Source organism: Octodon degus, unplaced genomic scaffold (genome assembly GCF_000260255.1).
Source record: "Octodon degus isolate 3935 unplaced genomic scaffold, OctDeg1.0 scaffold00030, whole genome shotgun sequence".
Taxonomy (NCBI): Eukaryota; Metazoa; Chordata; class Mammalia; order Rodentia; family Octodontidae; genus Octodon; species Octodon degus.
This window is the reverse complement of record NW_004524606.1, coordinates 18,809,095-18,821,408: the sequence shown is the minus strand read 5'-3', so window position 1 is coordinate 18,821,408 and position 12,314 is coordinate 18,809,095. Positions and strand designations below refer to the sequence as shown.

Genomic DNA, 12,314 nt, shown 5'->3' with positions numbered 1-12,314 from the left:
TGTTGACCTGAGTCCCCCACAGCTCAACATAACAGCATGGCTTTACTTCTTATATTTCGTTTTTATACTTTTCTGCTGGCTGGTTAAGACCAAGGTAAAACAGGACCTATGCAAAAAGAGTTGTAGCTTTTGGGTCTGATAATGTCAGTGAAATCCCCTCAGGATTGGCAATTTCACATGAACCATTTTGTAACCTCTTCTTCTAACAGATTCCAAGGGTCATTTTTCTTCTCAATAAATTCTTGTTAACCTAATGATCTTTTAATGACATAACTAACAACTCATTTTATCTCTCCTACTAACTTCTCTTATACTTATCTTTTTTTTTCATTTTTCTAAATTGTTTAATAGCTTTAATGTGCACATGATACTCATTCACAAAATTTATAGTGTTTGACATGCCAAAGCACTGTAGAAGTTTGCCTTAAATGTTAAGAAAATCCATATAAAAGGATGAGTTATATATAGTCTCTGCTGAAGTCATAAGCATCATCCTTTTTGGTATTTTCATCCAAGATTATAATGAGAGATCTTGTAGATGGTTCACCTGTAGTACTAGATTCCTCTGGCAGTGCCTCCTCTTTTGTCTCTTCTATATGGGATATATCTGAGATCTTTTCCTCCTCTTTGTCATCCTATCTTTCCTCTTGTTTCCTCTCTCTCCTCTGTTTTGGAAATTGCTTTATGTCTTCTCCATTATTCCATTTATCAGACCCAAAGACCAGAAAAGTATGCTACTGGTTGAACAAGGGCCCTGGATAACTTGTATTCTCTGTTCGTTTTTCTTTTCCAGTTCCTCCAAATTAAAGCCCCCTTTCATACCTGCCATAATATTTTCATTAAAATGTGGAGAAAGAGTCCAGGATGCAGGGGGCTTGCAATAGTAACCTAATGAAGCACCTATCCACTTGGACCATAGCAGTTTGGCAGCACATTCAATGTTTGGGCTTCCACCTTTTTGGTACAAACCTCTTCTTTGAGCAAGATTAGTAAAAATTTCAAGAGAATTCTTATAGTCTGGGACATTGTATTTTAGAACTACCTGTCTAGCATCAGCCTGGGACAGGATGGCACTGGCAGCCTCCAGTGGCTTTATTACCTCAATACTTGCTGGACTCCACAGAGCAAGGGCCATGGACGAGTTAAGTGGTGACACAATGAAACTTGGACTGTCTTTGATTGTGATCTGTTTGTCCAAGGGAACAGCCTGCATACTCCTTGTAAGGCCCATGGATACACCAGCCTTACCTACTCATTCATGTTTTAAGCTATTAATATTGCTGCTTTTCTCCACATTTGGGAAAACAATTACTCCCATCTGGATAGGTTTCTATAAGTCTCCTGAAAACCTCCGTCTTTGCCAAAGCAGACACTACTTTTCAGTGAAACAATGAAAAGTACCTTCACCTTGCCTATTGTCCCTTTATCCTTCGGATTTGTTGAGGCTTTGAACACTACTGTTGGCAATTCTTTTATCAATTAATTTAGCTGATTCTCCAAATTCTTCTTTGGTATTAGATATGATTTATTTAATATGAGTTCCAGCCTTTTATGTCCACTCTTGACAACCACCTCTTCTTCCTGAGGACATCTGCAGCCAAGGGGATCTCTGGCATAATACCACTAGTAAAATATCTGAGGCTTCAATCACCTTTTTAAGTTCCTGACAATGTACTGCCTTTGGATTCTGTTTGGTCCGCTTGGTGCTCTTAGTTTTGCTTTGTCTAAATTCCTCCACAGATTCAATGTTAGATGGCTCATCAGTAGGGTCAGTTTCAAGTTTCCTTTTCTTGTCTTGTTCCTTCTGACTATCATGTTTCTGTTGTTGTTTTAGTTCTAGCTGTTGTTTTCTTAGCTCAGCTTCCAGAAGAAGGGCCTCCTTAATGGGGGTGCTCTTAGGAATTCCTGGGTCTTTCCTAGACTTCTTGGGACCCTGTTTTTTGGTTTTCTTCCTCAATTTTTGATGGTGTCCTCGAACCTCTTTCTGAATTTTATACCATTGATTGCTCATGCGTTACTTGAGTTTTTTTAACTTTGGCCACTTCATGCTGGCTAGGGAGATGGCAAGCCACATAGCAGCAGGAACAAGGTGACTCAGTGGGCCCCATGTGCCAACTCACACTCATCTTCTTTTTATTCCATTCCTTTTGCCTAATAAGAGTCTTTCCTACTTTCATGTCATAGTTTGTAGATTCCACATTTTGGGTAAAACATGAGATACTTTTCTCAATAAATCTAGCTCAGTGTGGGAAAGCATGAGATACTTGTCTCAATAAATGTAGCTTATTTCACTTAACATGATCTTCAGTTATATGCGTTTTTCTGCAAACAACATCATTTCATTCTTCCTTATGGCTGAATGATGTGCCATTCTGTGTATAAATATCACATTTTCTTTATCCATTCATTTGTTGGTGGGCACCTTTGTTGATTCCATGTCTTGGCTGCTTTGAATTGTGCTGCAACAAACATGGGTATGTACATATCGCTATGGTGTCTTTTTTGTTTGTTTGTCTTTGGTTGGAACCAGGGATTGAACTCAGGACCCTGTGCTTGCCAGGCAGGTGCTTATTCTACTGAGCTATCTTCCCTCCATATAGTATCTTGACTTTAATTCCTTCCTGTTTATTCCATTGAGTGGTATAGTTGTATATATGTTGTTCTATTTTCTGTTTTTTCTTTCCCCCTTTGGAAGAAACTCTGTGCTAATTTCCACAGTGGTTGTCCTAGTTTACATTCCTAACAGCAGTGTAGGAGAGTTCCTCTCTAGAATTCACTGTCTTTTTATATTCTTGATGGTAGCCATTCTAAATGGGGTGAGATGGAATCTCAGTGTAGTTTAATTTGCATATCCCTAATGGCTAAATATGTTGAACATTTTTTTCACATACTTACCCGTCATTTGAATTTCTTGTTTTGAGAAGCGTCTATTCAATTCTTTTGCCAGTAATTGATTGGGCTCTTTGAAGAAATTTTGCATTTCTAATAAGTTTGCAGGTACAGATGATTCTACTTTGTGAATCACAATTTGAATAGCAAGACTTTGTTGGCATAGAAGTTAGGAGCTCTCCCATTTACCTTTATGATGTTAAGAAAGTTATCTATCTGGCTGTGCCTAGATTTTTATGTAAGAATGAAGAAGACAAACCAGTCCCTCTTTTCTCTGCATGCACTCGAATCTAAGATCCTATTAGTCTATAAGTATATATACAGAAAATAACTTCTATTTTAGAGAGAACTTGTGAATATTGTTTTGTCACATTTTATGTCAAAATACTAAAGACCATAAGATAACTGAGAACTGAGTCATTATCACTATTAAGGCCTTTGAAATAGCAGCGGTGAACTTCCTGTGTAGATGAGAGTGCTGCAGTTTTTGTTTGAAGTTCTACCATCTGACTTTCTCATTATAATTCTCAGGAAAAACAAAACATGTTTCCTAAGAGCTATACTTGACAGTCTTTTAATGGGGGTCATCTAGGAAAATTTACTGCCATGGAACCTGACTTATTTATCCCTGGCACTCTCTGGGACAAATCTGAGACAACAGTTCTGCAATGGTCTTTCTTGAATATCGCATTTAACATCTCTCTAAATTTAGTGGGTATTTTTGGCTTTTATGAACATCTAAGTGTGTAAATATAGATATTGTTTGGTCAACACTTTTCTCAGCAGTATTTTCCAGGGATAATTTGCTTGCAATAAACCCCGAAGGCAAACATGCTTCCCCTCTAGCAGCCATGCACAAACAGCTGATCTAGGCTCAGGGACATAAATAATCTTTTTGCAGAGAGTCACTCTTGAGAGTCTCAAACTTTGGCAAAGTAACAGGTGCCTGCTTTTCACATTCTTATTCATTGAATCTCTGAGTTCTTGGGACTTGATATTAGCAAACATTAGCCTTCCTTTTTAGGGATTGTGAAATTTTTTTTAAGTATTTGTAAATGTTATTTATTTATTTTATGCTTACCAATAACTTTCCTGAAAGTAAATAATTCTATTTCCAAAAGGAGTCAGATATGCTCTCCCTGTATTATCATTCTACTGTCAAGAGGAAGAATTTCAGGGGTAATGAAGTATAAAAAACATTGATATAAAATACATTTTCAGTTGACGACATGATGAGGTACTGAGTAGATACATAAGGCTGGAATTTCCAGTGGTTCAGGTCCTGGACTAGTTCTAAGAAGAGCACTGAGCTTAGCAGTGAAGGGTGGAAGGGAAGATACAAGCTGCTCCACACCCCACTGAGAGTACAGGGGATTAAGCCCATTTGACCTGTCTTTAAAATTCTGAATATCAGAATTCTGGTGTTTTTTCCTCCAAACCTCACAAATACAGAATTCTGAAATTCCACCCCCAATGGTTCCAGATAAGAGATTACAGCTTCAGATCAATTTGCACTCCCACCCTGGATGTACGGCAGTTGCTGTACTCCATTTCCTCATCCACACTTATGAGCACCAGACTCTCTAGGGTTTATAAATCCAATGGTGATCTGTTAACATACAGCAAAGCATGTTCATAAGTGGAATATCTGTATAATATAGGAAATAGCTTTCAATCTATCCCTGGCCTTTACTTAGAATGTCTTTGACTATACAGTAGATTTAGATTGCCATAGGAGATGCTTTTGTCAATTTTCTTTGTGACTTTTGCTTGTGTCTTTTTTAGGAAGGACTTCTCTACTTTGGAATCATGTTCATCTGTGATTTCAAGCAATTTTTATAGCTGTAGTTTTGTGTGTTTAAACATTGGTCTAATTGCAATTTATATTAGTGTAGTGAGTCTAAGCTGAACTTATTTTGGTGTTTTACTTCGTGATGGCTAGCTTTCTTTCAGCATCATTTATGAAGTAGTCTATTCTCTCTGTGTTTATGTATTTATAATAACATTAATCATATGCTAAATTTAGTCATACATATAGATTCACTTTTAGACATTTTCCTGTTAAATTGATTTCTAACTTCTAAGTATTTATACATAGGGGTTGTGAAATTTTTTAAGAACTAGATGTTTTTGAGATAAACTCATTTAGTGGCTTGTAACTTATGGTCCTTGGATAGCATCCCTTAGATTATATATTGTCTCAGTTACTTTTTACTGGTTGCTGGGACAAAATACCGACACCCAAAATTAATTAAGAAATTAATTAAGAAAGGAAAGGTTTATTTAGCTCAGTTAATGGAGGTTTCTGTTCATGCTCGGCTAGCTCCAAGGCAGATGGCAGCAGTTCATGGTGGCAGAAAACAATGAAGAGCAGAGAAGAAGCAGCAGCTGCAGTGTCTATGAAGCCTCTTTTTCTTTCTTCTATGCTGACTGCAAAGACCGGCTCTCCTGCAAGGAAGTGGCAATGGCTTTGGAGCTTCTCCAAAGTGGCGGCTGCAAAGATCAAGATCCTTCAAGAATGTGGTGTGAATGCAATAATCAAACGCAACAAGGAGGTGGCACTGGGAAGCTTGGAACTCCAAGGAAGTGGGGTGTGCAGAGGCTTCCTAAATGCCTTTATATATATACCCTTTTGTGCTGAGTCACTCTAAGGCAGGCCCCCACTCCTCAGGGTGTGGAATCACCAAGCTGACCCAGCCAAGCTTCCAACATCTCAAATTGACACAATGTATCAACCACCACAAGTGTATAGTTAGAAAAAATATGGTGTTTTGAGCAGAGGCCTTCATTATCTTTCAGATTCTTAAATAGGCTATAATTCAAACAATGAACCTCTAATTTTATCAAAGTTCTGTCATTCCCAAGGTACTTCTTTTTCAAATATACTATATAATGATTAGCCTTTGTATATATATGTCATTGACCTTAAAAAGCAAAAAATTGAATAGAATGTGCAAAGAGATGCAATGAGCAGTCACTGTTTTCCTGTACCATGTAATGCATGGTTCACACATTCAGCAAATAATGGATGATGGCATATTTCATAGTATCCCACATTTAGAATTGGGAGATAGAGATAAAATACATTATTCCTATCCTTAGTGCAATTTAAGTGTAGATGAAGGAATGTGATTTTATAGCAATATGTGGTATTATGGTTTGTTGTCCCCAACTTTCTACAGAAGAAGTACAGGACACAAGGTTGAACTGTCTGGAGTACATATATTCACTATATGAATTAGGAAACTTAACTGACAATGCTGTAATGGTAAAAAAAATGCTCACATTTTTCATCAATAGAGAAAAACAAAAATATACTGTTTCCTGGGAGACTTTGGGAAGGAGTTAACAGTACCTTAGGAGGAGGAGAAACAACTATATCCATCAAGGTTGTTCTTAACTTTTGTTCATCACTAGAATACCCTGAATAGATATTTGTCATTTTCTATATACCAGGTTACACGGGAACAAAAATCAAAATAGTAGTTGAAGGTTGTAATGAAAACCACCAGCTCCTGCTCCAACACTTTTTAGTTCTTAGTTTTAGCCTTCTTAAAAAACAAACAAACAAACAAACAAAAAAACCCATGTGAAATCTTAGGCTCCAAACCAGAACTTCTGAATCATTTGGATTAAACTTTAATTTTATGAGAGAGTTACAGTTCTAAAAGTTCCTTTCAGAATGGTCTAGGGTGGCTTATTAGAATTATTTGGCTTGGGACTTTTCTGCTTATCTAGAAACTCTAGGCTTTCAATGCCTAGGAATTGAGTGTCATACAAGTGCTATAAATGTTTTCTAAGGAAAGAGAGATCACTTCAAATGCCACCATCAGTGTCAACTTCCTCAATGGGTTGACATTTAGATATTCTTGATGAATAGGTCAGATGAACACATCCTTCCTACTCATGTTGTTTTGAGAAGCTGGCTTTCCTTGCCAGTCAAGTTTTCCTTTGGGCAGTGCCAGAGTAACAACTCAGGTTGTATCTGTGGCAAGCTTCTCTGAAAGAGCTTCGAAGTGAGATGGGTTTCAATTCCTTGTCTCATGGTCATTTTAGTAGACTTTCTGTTTACATACCTGGTTAATTCCAGTGTTTGTTAACACAATACTTATTAACTATTACCTCCAGATTAGGGTGGAAATGTGATAAAAGTTCAACACAGTGCTCTAAGTACTGCATTTCTCTGAAACCAGTATGTAATACCTTGTAAAATGGCATGCCAGAACATACAGTGAACCAAAATGAAAATGTGTTTGTGACTAACTCGAGCTATACTCATACTGTTCTCTAAATACTAATTTATTATGTGTTTCTAATACCATAAATGAAAATGGGTGCTATTAAAGGTCAACAAGTGAATGTATTAAAATAGGTTATTATTTGTTCAGCAGGTGAAAACCCAAGAAAAATACACTTTTTCTGTTTCCTATGGGCTGTGTTTTTTTTTCCTTTTTCCTATTCCTGTTACGTTTCTTTGATCTTAATCCATATAAATTTCTAATAATTTCAGTTCTCAGAAAAGGGTTGAGAATATTTTTATTTATAGTTGGAGTTTTTCCTTTTAAAAGGATATCCTTATATTAAGAGGACAACCTATAGCATAGATCCTATGTGATCTATTCTGAAGAGACAATAAAATTATGTTAATGATAGAATAATTTGAGATTATTGGAGAAAATACACACACTCATACACACATATATAGTCTCATCATTTCAAGAAATGCAAAAGTAAAATTAAGTCAAGTAATAATGTAAATAATTACATAGAGATGTAAGAAGAGAAAAGCAAACAATTTATTAATGAAAAGATAAATATTTTTTCTTTATTTCAGTAGGAAAGAAAACAAAGAACACATAAATCCAAAATGCACTGAGTTTTTCTACTTGACAAATTAATTTGAAAAGTAAAAGAGACAAATGATGGTGTTTTATGATGGAATACTAGGAATTCACATAACAACATAAACCAGCATATAAGAACTCATAAAATGGAACTTTTATGAATACTTTTAAACAGAATGTTCGAAAAGTGTTGGTTGAGCAAAGAAGGGATAGACCATAGTCCTTATGAAAGTTCACAAATATAACTGGTATGTAAATAGGATCCCTGTTCCACTACATTCACAATAGTGTCACAAATTTGGGAGAAGCAGTGAGGGAATAATTCTAGAAAGGAATAATTCTATGTATCATATAGAGAATTAAGTTCCATGAAAATTAGGATAAATTCCAGTCCTGAGCCTAGGAGCAGGACTATAATTAGGTCATAGAGCCAAATTTTCAAAAATGTTTTAGGCCAATGTGCTCAGCAGGGTTGAGTTTCATGACAGCAGGGATCAGTTTCATGGAAGACAGTTTTTCTATGGACTATGGGTGGGAGTTAAAGGTGGGTTTGGGCATGATTGAAGCACATTATATTAACCATGCAGTTTATTTCTAATAACAATGGCAGAATTGTAATAGTACTACTAATATTAATGTTATTAACAATAGTGATAATGCAAAAGCATAATAAAACACAATGAAATAATTATATAAAATAAAGGAAATAATATATAACACATTAAATAGTAGTATCAGTGGAAATTCTGAGTTTTTATTTCTATAACTTTAGATGGTTCCATTTAGGGGTGATGCGACACCTAATGTGTAATCTGACCTATGCTGCTTCTGTCCAGTCTACTGTTTCATTTTGTTTTGTTGCTGTCACTGGAAAAAAACCCTACCTCATAAAAATGGGATGTTTGAAATGGGAGCAAGCTTTTCAGTGTTTTTGTGGCAATCTCAGGTTATTCTTCCTTGAATTTAAACCAGAATGTATGGAGATCTGAAGTCGTCTCAAACACACTGTTAGGGCCACTTTCATTTGTCATCTGAAGCAGCTGATCCTGTTTTAACATACCCAAAGTTCATCAGGTATACTCACAGATTGATTACAGATTCATACCTTACCACTGTTGGGAAGTGATGCTCCAACTCTTTTAGGATGGTGATAGATACTGTGCCAGCTGGGAGAAAGAAAGCCTGACTCAGCTTTTTGTAAAAACTGCATATGTTTGAAAATGTCAGAAGTTCAGTGTTCACTTGTTCCCATAAGTCATTTCACTTTGAGTGTAGCCTCTTTCTTGGCCAACTCATACATAGTTTTTGTTTTCCCCTTAGAGAGGCTGAGTACCTTGAGCAGGTTGAATATGTCACACAAGTAAGCAAGTTTTGTGATCTATTCTGCATCATTGAAATGTGCTGCTAGTGGTGACTTTTCTCCATAAAATCTCAAGTGTGTCTCCATATCTCAAAAATCCTGGGCACTGACCTATTTTAGAAAGCAATCTCACTTCTGGAACACAGCTGTGCTGGTGCTGGAACATGGGTTCCCCTGGATGTTTCTTTTTTTTTTGGTGGAACCAGGGATTGAACTCAGGCCCTTGCGCTTGCCAGACAAGCACTTATTCTACTGAGCCATCTTCCCAGCCCCACCTAGCAACCTCACTTCTGAATGTAAGAGAAGACACATGTGCTCTGTATGCAACTCCTGATAGAGCTGTATGCCTAGATATGAGTTAAGGCCATGTTCTTTAGTTTGATTGATACTTTTGTTACATCCTACAAAATATCATTAAGTTCAGGAGACATTTTTTGCCTAGCCAGCAGAGAAGCCCATTCATAATTCTTCAGCCTGAATAGCAAAACCAAAAACTGTTTAGTTATGGCAGTTGTTCCATTTATGAATATACCAACAAAAATGATGAATTCAATTTCCATGCTATGTAATCATTTGAAGACTGGAATAGCTCTGTTGCTGTAGTATTGGTAATACATATGACCTCATGTGCAATCTCCTGAAAAACATATTGCATGAAACAAGCACCGTTGCCTGGTTCTCCACATTGATAGACTTTGTAATCATTGATTTATTAATCTTTCAAACAATTGTGTCTTCACATCATTTTCTATCCCATCAATTGATTAGACATTGTGTTAGCCATGAGGAACATGTGCCACTTTTTGAACTGCAGCCTTTCCTTTAAGTTCATGAGAATATACTTAGCAGAAGGAAGAATCAACTCTTACCAATGGTAGAGTATTTTTATACTAGTAACAAGGGCTGGGGAGGTAGCTCTGCAGTCTAAGCACCTGCCTAGAAAGTTCAAGGATTGGGGTACAATCCCCAGGACTGCATGCTGTGCCTGTCATGTACCAAATATGTTAATAACACAGTTAACCACTAAGAATGGTGTTTTCAGTGATGATGCATTGATAAAGTGGTGGCCTGCAATAATCAGTCTGTTCTTCATGTTCATATTTTTTCTTTTGAATAAAACTAAAAAGGTTTGTTTTTAATGTATTTGGCCCTCACATGGTGAAGCAGTTTTGAAGATTTCATGGCTTTATTGAATGGCTGGTCATCATTTATTACACAGAGCCAGTTTGGAGAATGTGAATCACTTATTGCAATGAATTTGTAATTTATGTAGGACTTTTGGTATTTTTTTACACATGAAACTTTCTTTGTGTTGTTAGCTTTAGAATTGTCTTCTATCTCCTCATTGGTTCTTTCCACCTTTTCAAAGACGTTCTCAGGTGATGTTTGTTTTTATTCATTTTTTTGTCAAGGTTAGCTTACCAGAACTGAGACTGAGAATGTGCACAGAGCAGGAAAAAGGTACACGTGTTGCAGGCAGCTGAGTTAGACAGAAATATTATAGGCAGTCAGACAGGGCCAGGCCCTCAAAAAGACAAGATGGAAGACAAGGTGACTTTGCAACTTGGAAGAGACAGACACTCCCATATGGGCCACACCTCAAGACCAAGACAAAAAGAGGAAGCACAGCTACATACTTCCCTAGGGATGGGCATTAGGGATTGATATCCTAAATAGTATCAATCAACTTGAAAGAGTCCAAATGAGTCACTAGCCCAACCCCCAACAGGAAGAGACCCTGTCCCTATTCATGTCAACTTAGCTATGTGACTTGCTTCCCCATTTGGTCCTGGGCATAATCAATTTTACCTGAGCAATGGGCTTGTAATCTCATTGGTTGACTATAGTTTTGTCCCACCCCACATTCACCTAAGTGAGTTCCCATTCTCTCCACTTTAGCCCCACATGGTTTAACACTATAAAAGTCCCTGGAAGAGACAGATTCCCAGGGGAACTACCCGCTTGGGCCTTCTTCCTGTTCCTCTCTCAGACAGGAACTTTCTTTCAATAAATATATTCTGCTCATCCTGTCCCTCTCTCAGACAGGAGCTTTCTTTCTTTCAATAAATATATTCTGCTTATAACCTGCATTTGTTCCTAAAATTCATTCTTCAGTTTTAGAGAACACAAACTCGTGCAAGTGTGGTCCAGAGATCATTTTTCCCTATGTCATTTGGAGGTTCCCAATATTGTTTGGAGGTCACCCACCTGAGATCAATTTTTTTTCTCTATCAAAATCATCAACTCACTTGTCACTAGAAAGCCTGCCACTGCATGCAGCTTAATTGTCACTTGCCTTTTACTGATAGGGCTTTGAGGTGATTCTGTAAACAACTGATTCATTCTAGTCTCTGTGTAACTAGACCTCTCTGCTATTGTATATTGGTATTTGCAGCTACTCTGCAGTATGATTCTTCAGCTCTATCTCAGATCATCATTACATCCTCATTAGAAATGTGAACTGAGTTGTCTTACATGTACAGTTCATAGCAGGGTTCACTCTCCACAAGAATCTAATGTTGTTGCTGATCTGACAGTATGTGGGTTCATATGGTAGTGCAAAGGATGAGGAGTAGCTATAAGTACAGATAGTTTCATTCACTCACTTGCTGTTTACTTCCTCTTGTGAGATCTGGTTCTCTTATGGACCTGCACTTGTCTGTGGCTTTGACAACTGGGTGTCCCTATACTAGGTCACTGATGATTCACTTACCTTGAATTTTTTACAGAGGTTCTGTGATCCTTTGGAGTATCTGAGAGGCTATAAGAGAACAGTTCTTGTTACTGAAGTTTATGTGCCACCTGCCTACATTCAGATAACCCAGAGGAGGCTTTTTTTGTAAAGAGGAGGTTGGAATTTCTGTAGAGTTAGTCAATATTATTTTTAAGGAAAATATGGTGATCTAGGAACTAGAAAGGGGTAATGATTTTACTTGTCAAACTTTCTTCTATATCTAGAAATTAATAAAGGCAATTGCATTGATACAGGGACCTCCAAATGATATAGGGGAAAAAACAAAACTCCCAACTGGAAAGATACCTAGGACGAGTTAGTGTTCTCTAAAACTGAAGAATGAATTTTAGGAACAAATAGAAGTTATGAGGAGAGGGTGCCCAAGTGGGTGGTCCCTGGGAAGCTATCTCTTCCAGGGACTTTTATAGAGCATAAACATGGGGTCTAAGGTGGAGAACATGGAAACTCGCTTAGGTGGGCATGAGGT

The 12,314-nt window shown here is 37.2% G+C and overlaps 1 pseudogene; it reads right to left on the bottom strand.

Moving 5' to 3' along the window:
• Nucleotides 1–458: 458 nt before the first annotated feature.
• LOC101561366 lies at nt 459–2,047 on the bottom strand (annotated as a pseudogene).
• Nucleotides 2,048–12,314: the final 10,267 nt, after the last annotated feature.